The sequence below is a fragment of the Natrix helvetica genome (assembly GCF_964273705.1).
Source record: "Natrix helvetica genome assembly, chromosome: 9".
NCBI classification, from domain to species: domain Eukaryota; kingdom Metazoa; phylum Chordata; class Lepidosauria; order Squamata; family Natricidae; genus Natrix; species Natrix helvetica.
The window spans coordinates 14,953,606-14,971,875 of record NC_138560.1 but is presented as its reverse complement, the minus strand read 5'-3'; the positions used below and the strand labels follow the sequence as shown (position 1 = coordinate 14,971,875).

Sequence of the window (18,270 nt, the reverse complement as noted above, 5' to 3'; positions counted from 1 at the left end):
AACTAACTGTGGCTAAGAATGTAATTAGTTTACTTCTCGATTGTTCAGGAAACAGAAAGTGTCAGCAAAGTCTATATGTCTCTTGCTTAATTTCCTTAACACTTCCAGGTGGATCCCAAGATCCATTTGGGACCTTGAAGAGCCTCCATCTTTCATGCCAGAGAAAGTTGAACCAGTGGTCTTTGAGTGATTTCTTTGTCCCTAGCTGGTGGGCTATGGGAGGACACATATTTAGCATGCAAAAAGTCTCATGTTCTGTCCTTGAACCTCTGGGTAGAACTGGGAATAACTCCTCTATCAGTCGCTGGTGAATCAGCCAGCTTAGCCAGAAATCAAACAAGGATAACAATATAATAAGCAAGATTTTAAAAATGTATAAATTATAATAAAAACGTTCCCATCCCCAGGAGTTAATTGATCAAGATGAAGCAACTGTCTGATTTAATTTAAGAGAGTTTCCTGTCTTAAGATGATCATTATGGACGAACTCCTCTTAAGAGAAACTTTATCTTTTATTATGGAAGAATCCTTAGGGAACATTATTCCCCAACACCTGTATGAATTATCAAGGCTAGTTTTAATTTCACTGCTTTAAAAAAATGCAGCCTTCACTTCATTCTTAGAAATCTTCCATGCACCATCCATTTTTGAATATCCAATCTCAGAAAGACATGGTGAAATCAGGCAAGTGTGTTTTTTACTTCTGCAGTGGATTTTTTCTTCTCAATTTGCAAGAGAAACTTCTAGAATGTTAGCGTCCTCAATCTTCATTTCCTTTCTTCACACAATTGCTTTATAACATGCACACACAAAGACAGAGACAATGTTGGCAGCTTTGGCGTGTGTGAAACTAGAAAGGGCGTGCCTCACTTCAGGCAGTTAAGAACTGGGACGTTTCATCTTGATGTCTCAGGATTACATGCAAAAATTCTCAAGTCTACTCCTTCACATCTCCAGGCGGCCTGGGAGATTTCTTTCTTCTTACAAGCTTGTGAATGGCTCTGAGATCAGAAGTCTCCAAACTTGGCAACTTTAAGACTTGTGAACTCCCAACTCCAAAAATTCCTCAGCCACCCTGAATTAGATGAGCCAATGGCCTGGCTTGATATAAGAAAGCAATCAATGTTCTGGTTATTCTTCTGGCAGGCTAGAGAAGATGTGCGCTTGCTACACTATTAAGAACAAGCATAAAGGCAGGACAGGTGCTTGAAGATACAAGAAAGGAGATGGGGAAGGAGTTCAGATGGGATAACATGTTGAATATGTTTGTTTGGAAGTAACATACACATCGGGGTGAAATTCAGCAGGTTCTGACAGGCTGTGGAGAACCGGTAGCGGAAATTTTGAGTAGTTCGGCAAATACCACCTCTGGCTGGTTCCAGAGTGGGGTGGGAATGGGGATTTTGCAATATCCTTCCCTTGGAGTGGGGTGGAAATGGAGAATTTGCAGTATCCTTCCCCTGCCACGCCCACAGAACCGGTAGTAAAAAAAAATGAATTTCACCACTGATACACATATATCAATTTATATCATCCTTGTAGCTGAAAAGATGGCTCACTTTTGTTCTAGAACGTGGGGAACTGGTGTTTAATGGGTGCATATGTACCAGGGAGGTGGTCTGCATAAACCAGGGGTGTCCAAACTTGCTGGCTGGGGAATTCTGGGAGTTGAAGTCCACAAGTCTTAAAGTTGCCAACTTTGGACACCCCTGGCATAAAACTTACAAAATGAAATGGGGGCTGGCAAACAGCATGACGTTCTCAAATGATCCTTCCCTTATTTCATCTTTCTCACTCTTCTGACCCTTTCGGAACCACACGATCACTGGCCATCCTCGGCTGCCTCTGAATTTCTGGAATCCATTACCACAAATGGATTAACTATTCCCTTTTTGAAAATACCTTTAAGTATCCAAAGACCTTGCAATTATCTTATTGATTTATTTTTTTTTCAAAAGAAGCTGTTGGAGAAACTGATGCAATCGTCTCCTCGCCCTACTCCCCACTATCTCGTGGCTGAATGAAATAATTAATAAGAAAAAGAACGTCTTTGCTCACTAAAGATTCTTAACAGCAGAGGGGAAAATTAGCATGGAAAGTTTCACAAGGACACAACTGCTGACTCAGGGCAATAACTGTCCTTTATGCGGGCCTGTTATTCTATTGCAAGGCTCTTGTTGGGCTGAATGCAAGACAGGGACAAGATGAATGATCCTTGGTGTCGCAACTGAACCAGTAATAACTCACAGGTGCAGGAGAGGAAACTGAAGGAATCCACCAACTGTCGGTGTGTAGGATGCGCCATCCGCTTACTCATTTAAATATAATCCGTAAGGCTCTGGGTGGTGCCCTGCTTAGTTCTCCTGGAGTCAACCTCTTCTCAATGTAATCGGATGAAGTGGGTCTTGAGTTTATTCATAAACCGGGTGAGAAGAGGATAAAAAGATGCAGGGATCGCTGAAGGGCTCCCCTAGAGATACAGATCGAAATTTCAGGTCATCTCAGCTACATGTAGATTACTGGACTGGGAAATGGGGTTCTTATCTGGCTTCTTAACCTATGCAGTTACCTAGATGAAAGCAACGCCGCCGCCGCCCCCCCGCCCCCCGTGGCGTTTTAGATAAGCTAAGCTCCATCCAGTATCATCATCTTTATTTCTCTGCCTGTGTCAGCTGGTTTAGAGACTGTTTTAAGGCAGCACCTGGACACATCTTGATGGGCAGGAATTACAGTATTTGAGGCATGGGAAGGGCAACAGTTGGCAACAGTAGGGAAGCTCAGTGGGCAGGACCCAGAGCGCATGGGAGCAGAAGGAGTTTTTCCATTTCTTGCTCCTGGCTTTGAGAGCAATTTGCTTTCATTCCAGGGATATTTTCGCAGTGTGGTGCTGAAAGCCAAGGGCAGCTGCTGGGGGGATCAAAGCCAAGAGGCAGCTGTTGGGGGGTGATCAAAGCTCTGCATGTAGTGAACGCTCACCAAGCAAGAAGAACTTCAGCTGAGAGGTCCTTGGTGCTCTCTGGGCTGGGTTAGCTTCTTGCTGACTTTTCATTACCAAAGGTAAAGGTTCCCTTCACACATGTGCTAGTCGTTCCTGACTCTAGGGGGCGGTGCTCATCTCCATTTCAAACCCGAAGAGCCAGCGCTGTCCGAAAACGTCTCAGTGGTCCTGTGGCCGGCATGACTCAACGCCGAAGGCACATGGAATGCTGTTACCTTCCCATCAAAGGTGGTTCCTAATTTTCTACTTGCATTTTTACATGCTTTAGAACTGTTAGGTTGGAAGGAGCTGGAACAAGTAACAGGAGCTCACCCCGTTACGCGGTGCTAGGGATTCGAACCGCCGAACTGCCAACCTTTCTGATCGACAAGTTCAGCATCTTAGCCACTGAGCCACCGCGCCCCTCTTTCATTACCCAAACTAGGTAAATAAATAAACAGTGGTAGTCCTGATGATGTTACCTAGTTTGGGTCTGCAAGAAAACAAACAAGCTCAGAGAACAGCAAGGACCCCTCCTGTCAATCACTGGGCTACAAATATACCTCCTTTATCGGAGTTTCAATGAGCTGTTGAGGCCACCCTCCTGAATTTTCGAACCACACCCTGAGGGTGTCTCCTTGGAGGGATGGAGAAGAAAACAGGTTAGACTCCTCCTGAGGTCAGTCTTGAGAAACTGCTCGGAGTGATCCTTGCAGCGTTATGTTTCCAGAGTGGGATAGTGGTTAAAATGGTACACTAGGCCTGGACAGCCAACCCATGGCCCAGTCTCTTTTCAACCCCAGACCCTCCCTTGGTGACTTTGGGCCAGTTCTGCTCCGTGGGGCCACTGTGGCGTGCATAAAATGGACATCCTCCTTATTAGCTACCTTGAGCTCTCAGAGAAAAGGGGAGAGTAAAATCTTAAGAAAAATAATGCCTGCTTTGGGATGAATTGCTAATGAAAAGGACAATTCCTTTAAATTCAATAAGCTTTCTTCCTAGCCCTGAGCCAATGCTTTTAACAGCAATCTTTGGAGAACATATTTAGCAGGCAAATTCTACTACTTCCTTTACGTCTATAAAAGGAAACATTTTAGCTACTAAAATTAAATTGGGGGGTGGGGAAGGTACACAGTTATCACTGCAGGACACAGACACGTTTATCCTTATATTTCGTACCTTTATAGTCTGTTGTAGGTTGGGTTGTGTGTACGTTTTGTATTTGCTACCTAGTGGAGTGTTAGAAGTCATGTAAATGGGTTTGGGATGGGTTTGACTGTCTTCATCAACATGAATAGCTCTTCAGAAATTAGATAGAAAGGGATCCAGTTTGCACTAGAGGGAGAAACTGGTGAAAAAGCCATCCAGTACAGAAATGGATTGGCAGCTCTAGAGAAGAAGAAAAAAGATCCAGAAAAATCTCCCCCACCCCTGCTTCCTTAAGGGAAAGAACAGTTAGGCAACAGCTTGTAAATTGCTGTCTTCTCCATTGCAAGTGATCCTCCTTCCTGGTCACATGACCCAGAGCAGAGGGGTTATTACCAATTGGGGAAACCCCTCCCCTCCATAATTATTGACCTTACTTGGAAATCATTCCCATCATTTCTCTTAGGGAACAGTTGGGTAGAGCATGAGCTTCACACTACCATATATTATCCATACTAGCTAATAACCTGGCTTTGCCCGGGTATTTATTTATCCTAATCCTGTATTAGATAGGAAAAACCCTGATTTCGGTGATAATTAAATTAGTTACAAATGTTTTCCCTGGGTCCCCAGGGAAAGGGATACCACCTCGTTGTTTTGCTAGCTGATCCATGGTCATTTGGCATGCGTTTTTCTGATCTTGATTTAGAAATGGCTTCTTGTCTGCGATATTTGCACTAAGCTGTTCGACGTTGCAGTTCTTTTCTCGTCGGTAATCTCTGTGAAATACGTCGTGTCGGTCTCGTAGCGGTGCAGACTCGCCGGGTTGCAGTAATGTTTTATTGATCATGGCCATACATTTGTCCTCAAAAATAATCATAGCTTTGTCTGGACCAAACGTAATTTCTAATGTTGGATTTTCCCCCTTACCAGAGGGAGGCCCCTTGTGGAGTACGGTGAAGCCGTTACCATGGCAATTCCACTGCACTGTACAGTAGAAGCCATTTTACAGCAGTACAGTAGAAGTCATTTTAAGGCACAACAGGCTGTATCTTAACAGAACACACACCCTGAGGGGTGTCTTACCCCCACAGTATTTGTTTCCAGAAGTAAGTCATCTGTGTACCAAGTTTGGTTGAAACTGCTCCAGGCGTTCCAGAGTTATGCTGGAACACACACACACACACGCGCGCGCACACACACACACACACACACACACACAGATCCATTTATATATATATATATATAGATTAAGTGGGATAGAGGTCCATGGTTTGTTCTTGCCATTTCAAAGAAATGTGTGGATTGAGGTACAGTACAAGACCGGGCTATCTTGAAATAGCCCAACTGGGGTCATTAGGCTGGAAGAATTATTGCTAGATATGTGGGCCAAGCCTCTCGTTAGGCACAAGAAGATGCCTGCCTGGGGGCAAATTCTTGAAGATTGGGATGGCTACACATGCTTTTTCATGGTTCTTCTCCGGTGAAAGACTGAGCAGTCCTAAAATAGCCGAACCCATTGGCTGGTTGAATCATAAATACAGATCCATAGCCAACGCTGAGCTCCAATGACTTCCTGTACGTGGGCTAGAGAGGCGCGTCATATTGTCCTTTGATTCAGGCAATGAAAGTGCCATTGTGCTTTGAAGGCACAGGCACTTCAGTTAGGAATTAAGAAATGACATCTATGCAAACTAGCTGGCCTGCAACAGACTCAAAGATGCATCCCAAGCAGGGAAATGGAACAAAAAAACCAGGTTGATTAATGCAGTTCCAAGCAATAGCTAAAGCCTTGCGGCTCGGGGGGGGGGGGGGGAACGTGAATCAAAAAATTTAGCACATACCAAGAGGGCTCCACACCCACTTTCTGCTGTTTCTCTGGGAAATGGGATTGCTGAACACTTTCTGAACTGGCCCATCTCCCATTTAATTTCTCTTAAAGCCTGGGTGGAGCTCAACAGTTTCAACTGCGTTGGGATTTCTCACGAGTTTCAACTTGACCACTTAATTGGAGCAAAATCCAGTCATCCACCTGCGGCTACAAACTCATCTCAGCCAGCAAGAGAGGGAGGGGTGCCTGGTTACAGAGGGAGGCTTGAGGTTGCAGAGAAAAAAATAGGTGGGGGATTATGGAAAGGTTTCTCTAGCTTTAAATTAGTCCAACGCTTCCCCCTCCCACCCACCCCCGTCAGACTTCCATCCTGCTCTGCCAATTCTCTAACATTCATTCAGATGGCACAAATGTTCAATGTTCAAGATGGATTTTGGGCACCTGGTGTCAAAAATACCACACCCATAATTCTTCATTAAATTAGCCCCCGTTATCTGCCAATGAAAACATTAATTTTGAAGTCTGTTTAGAATATTAATATTTTATAGGCTTTTGAAAAATGTTGCAGAATCTAATGCAAACATTAACATTAAACAATTATTTAACTTACTGTTGAACTGTTGCTACTTGTAGCAATAGAGAAGAACTAGTAGTTTAGTTTAGCTTAGCTTAGCTTAGCTTAGCTTAGTTTAGCTTAGCTTAGTTTAGCTAAGCTTGGCTTACCTTATCTTACTTTTTAATATATTTTCAACTTAGGTTCTCACAGTTGTTGAGGCTTATTGCAGAACCAATATTGTGAATGTAGACAACCCAAAGTTTAATTTGTAAAACACTCCCAGTTTTAATTTAATGAAGGATGAATAAACAGTAATATCAAAATACAAATGCCTAACCACAGATCCGCACCAATCCCAGATGCAGAGATTGTTTAATCTGATAAAAAGCAGCTTTACAAGTCTCTCCCATATTTTGCAGCAGAGTGTAAACCTGGGATTTGTAGGGGGTATGCATTAGCATCTATTTGGAGACTCTCCAAAGCCACGTTTGAATAATATTTGTATTTGTAGGAGCTTAGGAGATTTTTAAGGACAAGATAGGATGGACTAAGCTGTGCAGTGGTGTCATTTAGTTCTTCATATCCTTACTCAGAAACTAAGAAAGAACGATCCAATTTTTTTTTTACTAGCAAAATAGTAAATTAGATTCTTTTGCCCAAATATTTTTGTTTTCATTACAACCTGACAGTTGCCTCTTTCATGTTATTGGGGAGATGCCCTCGCTTGTGGGACTTTCATGGCACTGCAGATGCTTTTCAATTCCCTTGCTCTATCCCAGGAAGCTTGTGTGGCACTCAATTTTCTTTTCCCTTGGAAAATTCCGGTTGCCACAATGGACGTGCATAAGAATAATTGGCACATTACACTCCAGGGGCTGCTTCCCAAAAGAAGTGTGTTAGTGCACCATGTAGTTAAGCTTTTTCCTAGCCTATGAAAAGGGGTTGGGGGGACACCTGGAACACGTCATCACCCAGCTTAGAGAGCACCGAGGACCCCACAGTTCAGCCCTGAGCTTCAAACAGTCCCTTCTGTTGTTATGTCATCACCTGCTCCAGCCTTGATTAGGAATTATGGGAGCTGAATTCCCAGACCTGGGAAGGTGTCAGAATGGGGAAAGTTAGACTAGAACCAATTATTTCACTCTTCTTGCTTCAGAATCAGTCTGCGAGATAGGAAAGGATGTGGCAATAGATGCTTTATAGGTGATGCAGATAGATCAAAATCTATCCGCTGATACAATCACTGTAGTTTACTCAGGGTGAGTGTACAGGCACAAGAGAGCCTGTAATTTGATGAGGAGAAAGTGGGGCTGATGCAATCTGGGGCAAGGATTGGCATTGGGCAGCCACCAAATTAGCATTGGTGCCATATTCATTGGCAGAAATGAATTGCAACGGAATACTGGACAAGAAAGAACTGTTTTTGGCGCAGCGGGCTTCCAGTTGCTGCATCAAACACTTTTCCGTTGTACAAATGTGCCAAATGTTCTTACACCAGGGAATGTCCTTAATTCCAGAGTTCCAACAAGAGTAAAATTGGTTCGATTGGGCACCTATGATCCAGGAAGGAAGTCCAAGCACCGCTAGAAGCGGGATAAGGATTGGCAATGCGAACAGTCAATGCTGGTGTCTAATTCCAGGAGAGAGCAGGATTTCTTGGCAATTTTAAAACACGTAGACATCAATTCTCAGAATTCCCCAGCCAACATGGGAAACCCCAACCCTCCAGTAGGAAAAAAAGGAATTTAGAGTTGGTTTTCAGGAGAAGGAAGGAAGGAATGAGCTGTTATGGGGGGACTTGAAGGAAATATTATTTACTCTTGAGAAAAAGGGGAGTATGACAAAGAAACTCTCAGAAGAATAATTTGGGATTCCAACTTGAGCTGGGGTTGCAAGAATAAAATCGAGATCCAGACAACTGTAGGGAAAGAAGAAATATTTATGGTATTCCTTTAGGGCAATATTTCTCAACCATGGCGACTTTAAGTCCTGTGGACTTCAACTCCCAGAATTCCCCAGCCAGCTGGGGGATTCTGGGAGTTGAAGTCCACAGGACTTAAAGTCTCCCAAGGTTGAGAAACACTGCTTTAGGGGCAGCTGCAGAAAAAGGGGGCACAGCACCACAGTTAATAGGGGAGCCGGTCCTGGATGTCTACATGCTGATTCTAGCGTGACCCTTGAGGGGTATGTGGAGGTATGTTTATTTTTGTGAACATGCAGTTTTGGTGGGAGACCTAATTTAATTAGCTCTCTGTTTACAAACCTTATCCTTTGATATGTGGATTAGGTTGGGGTAACTTATTTGGGGGTTTTGAGGAAGTGTTTAGTAAAAAGCTTCTCTCCTCCCCCCTCCAATTTCCTATTTTCACTTGATCAACTTAGTTTCAGTTTGACTAGTCAGTTCTCTAGGGGAGACACCGATTCTCAGTCCATTATGGAATCTGTTAATATTTTAAGGGAAGATGGAAACAGTATTAAGAATAAAATACATTTTAATATAAAACTTCTCATAAAACTCGGGACAACCCCACCTTGGTTTTCCTTAGCCTAAGATGGGGCATGGGGGAAAAAAACGAAACAGGCTTTAAAGACTCTGTTATTTATATCTATATTGATATTGATTGTTTCCTGATTGCTTATTTGTGCCCTATGACTATCATTAAGGGTGGTACCTTATGATTCGTGATGAATGTATCCTTGTCTTTTTATGTACACCGAGAACATACGCACCAAAGACAAATTCCTTGTGTGTCCAATCACACTTGGCCAATTAAGAGTTCTGTTCTGTTCTATTCTATTCTATTCTATTCTATTCTATTCTATTCTATTCTATTCTATTCTATTCTATTCTATTCTTCTTTATGTACACTGAGAACATTTGCACCAAAGACAAATTCCTTGTGTGTCCAATCACACTTGGCCAATTAAGAATTCTGTTCTGTTCTGTTCTGTTCTGTTCTACCACCCACAACAAGAAAGAGCACCCTAGAATCCCTTCCACGCCTGCTTCTTGATCTTGCCTGTCTGGGAGGACTAGCAAACAGCACCTCAACTCAGCCTTGAGACCAATCTTTTTATCTAGAAAGAGGACTGGAATTGTTCCACGGGATGTTCCGTGATTTGGTTCTGGTGTCCCCCAGGACTCCTTGGTGAGCATCCCATGCTCTGTGGGACATATTGCAAGCTGTGCAAGAAGATATCCATGTGTTGGAAGAGAGCGAGTGCAGACTTGCGCTCTGCTTCCAACCAGGCAAGGAGGCATCCTGGCACTGCAAGACCTTGGGAAAGCAACCAAACCTGGCCCAGACAATTAGGTTGCATGGCTGCAGGCAGCAGTGATGAGAGTAGAGGGTGGGGACCGCACACTTTCTGTTGTGGCCCGCCAGCAGCCAGCAGACCTGGCAGCAGATTCGGACAGTGAGGAAGTTGGGGAGGAACATGGGCCAGTCCTGGAGTCTGGGGAAGGCTCTGATGAGGGTTCTGTGTCGGAGGCAGAGATGGGGCCAGAGCCGTATGCCAGTTATCAGCTGCCTTCAGAGTCAGACATCAGTGAGGCAGAGGAACAGCTGGAGCCTGTTCCCAATGTGAGCATGTGTAGAGAGGAAATAAAAGAGGAGCGAAAGGGGAGTGGAGTTTGCAGGAGAGACAATTAGTTTGCTTCATTGTTTCGTGACTCTCTGAGACTCCTTGCCAAGTTCTGCAGATATCGGCCTGCCAGCTCTCCAAGCCAGATAAGGTCTGTGACTGTAAATCCTCCCTTGAAAGTCTTTGCTGGATGTGAATGAGCAGAATTCACAGCCAATTAACAAAAGGGTTTTTATTGAGACAAGGAGTTTGTTTCATGCTCTTGGGAAGCCTCGGTCAGAACACGTTCGCCCGATCAAGAATCCTGTGGGGAATCAGAAAGGCAATTTTGTTTTCCCTCTGCAGTTTCTCCACATTTCACTGAAGCTTCATCTGCAGGAGATCATCCTTATTTCCACCCAGACACTCATTTGGCTGCCACAGCGGCTTCCCACCCCTCTCCACGCACGCACACACACACCATGCTTCAGTATGGGCCAGGTGTGCCACAGCCTGTTTTCCTTGGCAAACATTTCAAAGCGCAGCTCAGCGTCATCCTGACTTTTGACATTTTTTCTTTTCAATGGAAGATTCCCATTATGCTTTTCCAGCCTGAGCAACCAGTGGTGCTTGTCCCAGCCCTTAGTTCTGTTTTACAACAGCTCTTTGAAATTGCTCAGGCCAAGAGATTCACCCTAAAAGCCCGCAAAGGAGCCAGAGGCAGGAACAGGGTGGGCTGGGGGCCTAATTTGCAGGTTCCTGGCAGGGAAACAGACAGGAGACAGCAGCCCTGGGGGATTTTGAACAGGAATGGAGCCTGCCCAAGATGAAGATGGCTCCTTTTCCCTCTTGATTTCTTCGGATCCAATTTTCTGCTGTGACAACAAAACGAAAGAACCGACTTCCAGGCCATCTCGAACTGCTCCCACCTCTTGGGAAGCTGCAGGCCTGAGGAGCAACTGCAGAGATGTAGCTTTGAATGGGCGTTGACGTCTAACCCCTGATTTCTCTCTTTGGCAAAATTGTGGTGGCAGAACCAGTGTGGGTAAATCAGCAAGTTGGACTCGCTATCTCTTGGGAAAATCAGGAGCTGCCTTAACGCTGGTTTGAGCTGAGCTGTTTCCCTGGTCCCAGGCAAGGGAGGAGGTTTCCCGCCTGTTAGAGGCACCAAGGATCCAAGTCTTGGTCTGTCAGATGTCTGCGGTTGAGCTGGAGCTAGTCAAGAAGCATTTGGCAGCAATTCCTTTCCACCTGGTGGGACGGGGGACTTTTCTCCTGCTGTGGAGATAATGAGCAAGGGCCTTTCCTGCAGTAGTGGACAGCCTTTCACTTGTGAATGATGCATGATTTGGGGTAGGACCCCACCCCCACCCCCTAGCACTCTGATGGCGAACCCATGACACGTGTGCCACAGGTGGCACGCAGAGTCCTCTCTGCAGGCACGCAAGCCGTTGCCTCAGCTCCACGGCACATGCACGCACACCTCCCGCCAGCCAGCTGGTTTTTGGGTCTCTGCCATGCGTGTGCGGGTGGCACATGCAAGGGGGGTCGCGTGTACATGCAGGGGGTGGCGGGGGGAGTTCAGGGGGGCTCACGTGCATGAGCGCAAAGGGGGGGTTCATGCAGGGAGACAGTACATGCATTGCATTGAGTGCGTGTGCGTACACATGTACTGTCACGTGTGTGCGTGCATGCTTTTAGCACACAGCAACAAAAAGATTAGCTGTCACTGCCCCAGCACGTATTCATGCCTTTTCTGAGGGCTCCAGAAAATGAAGGCCGTTTATGGCACAGCTTTGGAGATGCCTCGCAAATATCCATATCAAGCATGTGGCTAATAGAAATAATACATGGATTTAAGAGGAGGGCTAGAAGATTGGATAAGCATTTGTCTGAAGTGGTGTAGGGTTTCCTGCCTAAGCAGGGGGTTGGACTAGAAGACCTCCAAGGTCCCTTCCAACTTTCTTCTATTCTATTCTATTTCCTATAAATCTGAGACATCTGATGTCAGTGCAGACAAAGACCTTGTTCATGAAGCGTCCCATTAACACAGGAGTGCAGGAGATTTTCTGGATCTGCTCAGGGTTTGAGATCCATCATCCTTAACTGATGTGCCAACAAGCCACCGTCGTCTTTGCTCCGGCATCCCTGAAGATGCTCACACTTGTTCCTTTTTTCTTGCCAGCACTCCCAGCTACAATCACACCCTAATTGGAAAAATGACCTCAGTGCTTGCTCCAGATTGCTGAGGTGTCTCTTTAGTGATGTAAGTGCAGGGAGACTTTTGGCATTTTTCTGAAACTGACTCTCCTGGTAGTACACCCTGGTCTCCCTTTTGTCTGATGTAATGTCGTGGGAGGCAGGGCTGTTCAAGCCTAAACCTGTTCGCCCTGTTTGCAACACTCGAGGCACAGCGCATCCAAGTCTCCATCCTGGGGCTGTCGGTGGGACCTCAAAGCTTTAGTCACAACTTAACCCATTAGGTCCTCTGCTTTCAGAGAGAATTCCAACCCTCCTGGTGGAATCCGAACGGTCAAGTGAAGCTATCTTGACAACTTTCACCCATTTGTAATGTTTGATATATATATGACCACTCTGGTAGGCCCTGGCCATGATCCGTGGCCACAAAAAGTTTATGGTGAAGAAAAGGTAAGAGAATTAAGAGAGCACTTTGAAATGTCTTAAGACAGTGGCCCCCAACCTTTTCAGCCACTGAGCCACGGTGGCGCAGTGGTTAGAGTGCAGTACTGCAGGCTACTTTTACTGACTGCCGGCTGCCTGCAATCTGGCAGTTTGAATCTCACCAGGATCAAAGTTGGTTCAGCCTCCCATCCTTCCAAGGTGGGTAAAATAAGGACCCAGATTGTTGGGGGCAATGGGCTGACTCTGTAAACTGCTTAGAGAGGGCTGTAAAGCATTATATAAGTCTAGGTCCAGGATGGCGAACCTAAGGCACATGTGCCATAGGTGGCAGGCAGAGCCATTTGTCAGGGCATGTGAGGCGTTGCCCTGTCAGCTGGCCAGCACGCATGCACATGCTGGCCAGCTGATTTCAGCCTTTTTAAAGCCATTTTTCGCCCACCCCAGGCTCCAGAGGCTTTATAGGATCCTATATAAACATTTGAAGACCTGAAATGTTTTGGAGGGCCTTTGAGGACTTAGTGGCCGTCAGTATGCCTATTCCCATGATGGCAAACCTATGGCACGCGGGTCACAGGTAGCACAGGGAGTCATATTTACCGGCACAGGAGCCCTCAGCTCCACGCCGGCCAGTTGATTTTCGGCCTTCCGGAGGACCAGGGGAGGCCGTTTTCACTCTCCCCAGGCTTCAGGAAAGCTTCTGGACCCCGGGGAAGGCGAAAACTCCCCCCCCCCGCATGCAGGAGGTGGGTGGGTCATGCGCGTGCAGGGGGGGTGTCATGAGCGCATGTGCAGGTGGGTAGGGCATGTGTGCATACACGTGTGCACACGATAGCGCACACGCGCACAATTTTGGCACACATTTAGAAAAAGGTTAGCCATCACCGGCCTATTCTTTTCTAGTCATTTTGCATTCTTCTGGCTTTGTTGTTTCCCCACTTTAAATGTGGATGATACCCGTCGCTTCAGTGTGCAGATCAGAAGGTGGCACCTTTGATTTATCCAACGTAGGCACAGAGGACCTTCTAGCTGGGGAACTTGTAAGCTGAGACGCCCAAAGGTGCTTTTTTTCATGAGGCAACTGGACTTTCTGGTTTTTCTCATCCAAGAAGCTTCTCCTACTCTGACTGGACGATGACTGAATCCTTCCATTCCCCACCATCCAGTCAGAGCTGAAGAAGCTTCTTGGAATGAGAAGCGAAACATCTTCAAAGACAAACCAGAACGTCCAGTTTCCTCTTGGAAAAAAGCACCTTTGAGACAACCATAACCTGGATGACTGCATAGACACTTGTAAGCCTTTTTTAAAAGAAGCGATATACAGGTAGTCCCTGACTTACAACATTTCATTTAGTGACCAAAGTTACAATGGCATTGAAAAAGTGACCTATGGCCGTTCTTCACAGTTATGACTTTTCCAGCATCCTCATGACCATGTTGTCAACTTGTAACGTGTTGCCATGACGACTATCAAGTGGCATAGAGAAGGGAGGAGAATTCCATGCATACTTTTGGCTAGAATCAGGTCTCATATTCTTGTAACTAGCATGTGAATGCACATGTCCATAACCTGCCGTAGCATCTTGTTAGTGAATGTGAGTTATGACCAAGGCAGAGGGGAGGGAACACAGGGGTAAAGTTCAGCTGCCATTAAGTGTAAATCAGTTTTGGCTCCACAGGAGTTGATCCTAATAAATGAATGGATTTCTTTTGAACTTTGTCTCGAGGCTCGTAAATTAATTAGGTCGCCTTCTGGGAACTTCACATATGTGATCAAATTCAGATGCTTGCCAACTGGTTCATATTTATGACCGTTGTTGGGTCCCAAGATCACGTGATCCCCTTTTGCGACCTTCTGACAAGCAAAGTCAATGGGGAAGCCAGATTCATACTTAACAACTCAGTCACTAACCTACCAACTGCAGCAGTTCACTTAACAAGTGAGGAAAGAAAGGTCGTAAAATGGGGCAAAACTCACTTAACAAATGTTTCACTTAACATACATTTCGGGCTCAATTGTAGTCGTAACTCAAGGAGTACCTGTATACATTTACACAGCTACAAAGCTAAGAGGCTTTGAAGAGTTAGTAGGGAGTAGCGTAGGGTTGACTTGCCAAATTTTGAAAAGGAAAGAGGGGAGGGAAACTTCACAGCAGCACATCAAGGGACTGGAGGCTGAAACATACGATGAACATTTGCAGGAATTGGGCACGGCTAGTCTAGTGAAGAGAAGGACCAGGGGAGACACGATAGCAGTCTCCCAATATTTAAGGGGCTGACAGAGAGGAAGGGGTCAAGCTACTTTCCAAGGCACCTGAAGGTAGACAAGGAATAATGGATGAAAACTGATCAAGGAGAGATTCAAACGGGAAATAAAGAGAAATTTTCTGACAATGAGAACAATCTACCGATGGAGCAGAAGTTGCTTTCAGATGTTGTGGGAGCTTCATTGCTGGAGGCTTTCAAGAAGAGACTGGACTGCCATCTGTCAGAAACGGTGGAGGATCTCTAGGTTGGGCAGGGGGGTTTGGACTAGATGACCTACAAGGTCCCTTCCAACTCTGTTAATCTGCTATCTGTTAAGCAAGCGCCACTGCTTCTTGGCTTTTCTTGAGAGGGCTGAAGGGGGACGTGGCCTCACAGGAAAAGCCAATACTCAGCAGTTTTGGGGCAGGGTGGAGGAACAGGGTGGGGTGGGGGGTGGGTTCTTGTGCCACAAGCCACGAGCTGCTGCAGATTTGCTAACGCAGCTGTTTGTGCCAGGAGCTGCCTGCCTGGATTGGGTGGAGAAGGAGGGCAGGGATAGGGAAGATTTGAGCAGGTGTGTCTGGATGGCGGAGCTCCACCTTGTCTGAGAAACTTCCCATCAGGGTAACAGCCATGGGTGCCTTTGAAAGTCTCACCAACACCCATATCCCATTCCCAAGACATTCCAGGTGTGTTTCTGATCCACCCAGTAGAGGTTAACTGGCAGATCCCATCAGGCCGGTCAAGGCTAATGGTTGTGGAGGGTTTCTTAAGGCAATAGTCATTTTCTTCGCCGTTTTCGGTTCAGAGCAGGATTACGTGGCCTTATTTGGAATTGTTTCTCAGCGCTTTCATGTGATAATAGTTGTGGGACTCAACACTTTCTCGCCCCAGAGCCACCAATTACACATCATGCGAAACACATGACTCACTGTGACGTGGTAAAGAGAGGAGAGGAGGCATCAAAAAGGCATTGAGCTACTTAGCCCTTTGTGCCTTGATAGGTGTCCTGATTAGTAAGGGCTGGTCTCGCGCTCGCTAAAAAGGTAACGAGGGAACAGCATAAAAAGCGAAGCTGGGGAGGAACCTCTGAATAGGGTGGAACTGCGAGAGATTAGAAGCTTCCAGTGCCAAGATAAGCATTACAATTAATCTCTCTCTGGGTGTTGGGTCTTAGAAACCTGTTCCGTGCACCCAAATTGTCCATATCCAAATCTCCCGTATTCAGCATCCTTTTGTTATCTGCAGGTCGGCTGGCAAAGGAGAAACACGGGGTTTTCCCCCCACGCTCCATAGCTCCAGAGTCATAGCCCTGCTTCCCTGGAGATGACCCAGGAAACGTCTGCCCCAGACGTCCTTTCCACCCACCGAAGTCATGCCTGCTCTTTGCTGTAGGGTGGGACGTGCCTTGACTTTGCCAGTAGCCTAATGCCTTGCCCACTCCAGCTGCAGATGACACCCAAGTGCCTTCCCTGCAGGCTGCAACAGAACATGATGGGTGTGGGGGGTGGGGGGAAGAAAGGAAGAGAAAGCAACCCAGAGCCTCAGGCCTATTAGGGCTTGGCCCTGCCCCACCTCACTGCTGAAGCTGCACGGAAGTTGCTGAGGCTGGCAGAGCGGCAGCTGTGAGACGGGGCCTGCCTATAGCCAGCTTTGCGAGGAGACAGATGTGTCACCCGAGACGAAGGTGCAAAGCTCACCCAACGGAAGTGGCAGGCAAGAGGAGGAAATCCATGGCAGTGTTTTCAGGAGCCTGGACAGGAAAGGTGAGCCCAAGGACTGACTCTCCTGTCCCTTCTAGGCATCCTCTGATCCTCCAGAATGAGGGACCGTCTGCTAACGGTGCCTCGGGTCCTTAAGGGCTGTCACCCTTCAGTAGGCCTCCATGGCTAAGTACGGCCTGTTATGGAGACCTTTAAACTCATGTTCATGCCAGGAACCTGGATGGTCTTAACTTTGGCTTTGGGATAAGCACACCGTCTAAGTTCATGCCAGAAACTGTGCAAGGTATCATGGCAGGCTTGCCAGCGGATCAGTTCAGCCAGGAGGGCCAGAACATCAGTGCTGGGTAGTGCTGAGAAGAGAAAACCCCCCACACTGGGACTTCTTGCCTTGATTCATTCTCTCTCCTCCCCACCTCACCTCCATCTCCCTCTGTCCCTCCCTTTCTCTGTCTCTCCCCTCCCTCTTTCTCTCTCCCCCCCTTTTCTTTTTCCCCTTCCACATCTCCCTCTCTGTCTCTCTCCCTCTCCATCTTCCTTTCTCTATCTCCCTCCCCCTCTCCTTTGCTTTCTCCCTCTCCCTCTTTGTCTCTCCCCCCTTCTCCTTTCTTTTCCCTCTCCCTCCTTCCCTCTCTGTCCCTCCCTTCCTCTCTTTCTCTCCTCCCTCTGTCTCGTCCTCCTCTATCCCTATTCAGGATAACTCACAATAATACTGAGACTGTGCGAACAAGCGTAAGGCCATCTTTGTCCACCATTAAAGAAGAGGCACCCAGTAACATGTTGCCTCTTTCTTGCATTAAGAGCAGCCCCTTGTGGCTCTCATGGAATCGTTCTTAATGGGAAAATAGAGTGTTTAGAAGAACTGTGTTTAGTTGCCCTACTGATGCATCAGCAGCACCTCATGGTGGCAACGGGAAAAAACGATCAGGTCGACTTTCTTGGTGGCCTCTTTTAGCCATCCTCTTAAGCCCCCGATTCCTGGTACAGATCTGAGAGATCTCCCAGCATAGCAGACACAGAGCTCACAGCCTCAGAAAGTGAAGCTGTTCGAGCCAGAATGCAAAGCAAATGTTTTAGTGGATCACAGCCATGTTCCTTCCGAGCGCAAAGCCAGAACCGTGGGATTGACCTGTCGAAAGAACATACTGTAATTTCATCTATTTCTTTGCTCAGTAACATTCATCCCACGCTTCTTTCCAGTGAAACACAGGAGTTTCTTTTTCTGCATATATCAGTTATTTTCCAGTCTTCCCAGCTTAGAACCCTCGGGTTGTTGAGATTTTAAGCATCAAAGCCTGAGCATCACCAGACGGAAAAAGGTTGCTGAATGTGCTAGAATATTCTTGCTGTTTTGATGGACACCTGCAGGAACAAAGTTCTCAACAGAGGAGGGCCATCCTGTAAATCTAAGACCTAGGTATAACTCGGTCATGATCGCCTATAAATTTATTGCATTTCATCGTAGATTTATCTGATTTCATCTTTGTTTTCCTGCTTGGTCTCCATACCTTTCAGGATGGAGAACTGCACCGTGTGCATGTAAATTTGGGGGGGGGGGGGCTGGGGGGAATCAGTTATCCTCATGGAG

General features: G+C 46.3%; 1 protein-coding gene across 2 annotated transcripts in view; it reads left to right on the top strand.

Moving 5' to 3' along the window:
* ZDHHC18 (zDHHC palmitoyltransferase 18) overlaps positions 1-18,270 on the top strand; it is a gene marked incomplete at its 3' end in the record, with an annotated part of 54,158 nt that overhangs the window by 33,419 nt on the left and 2,469 nt on the right. The window lies entirely within an intron of this gene.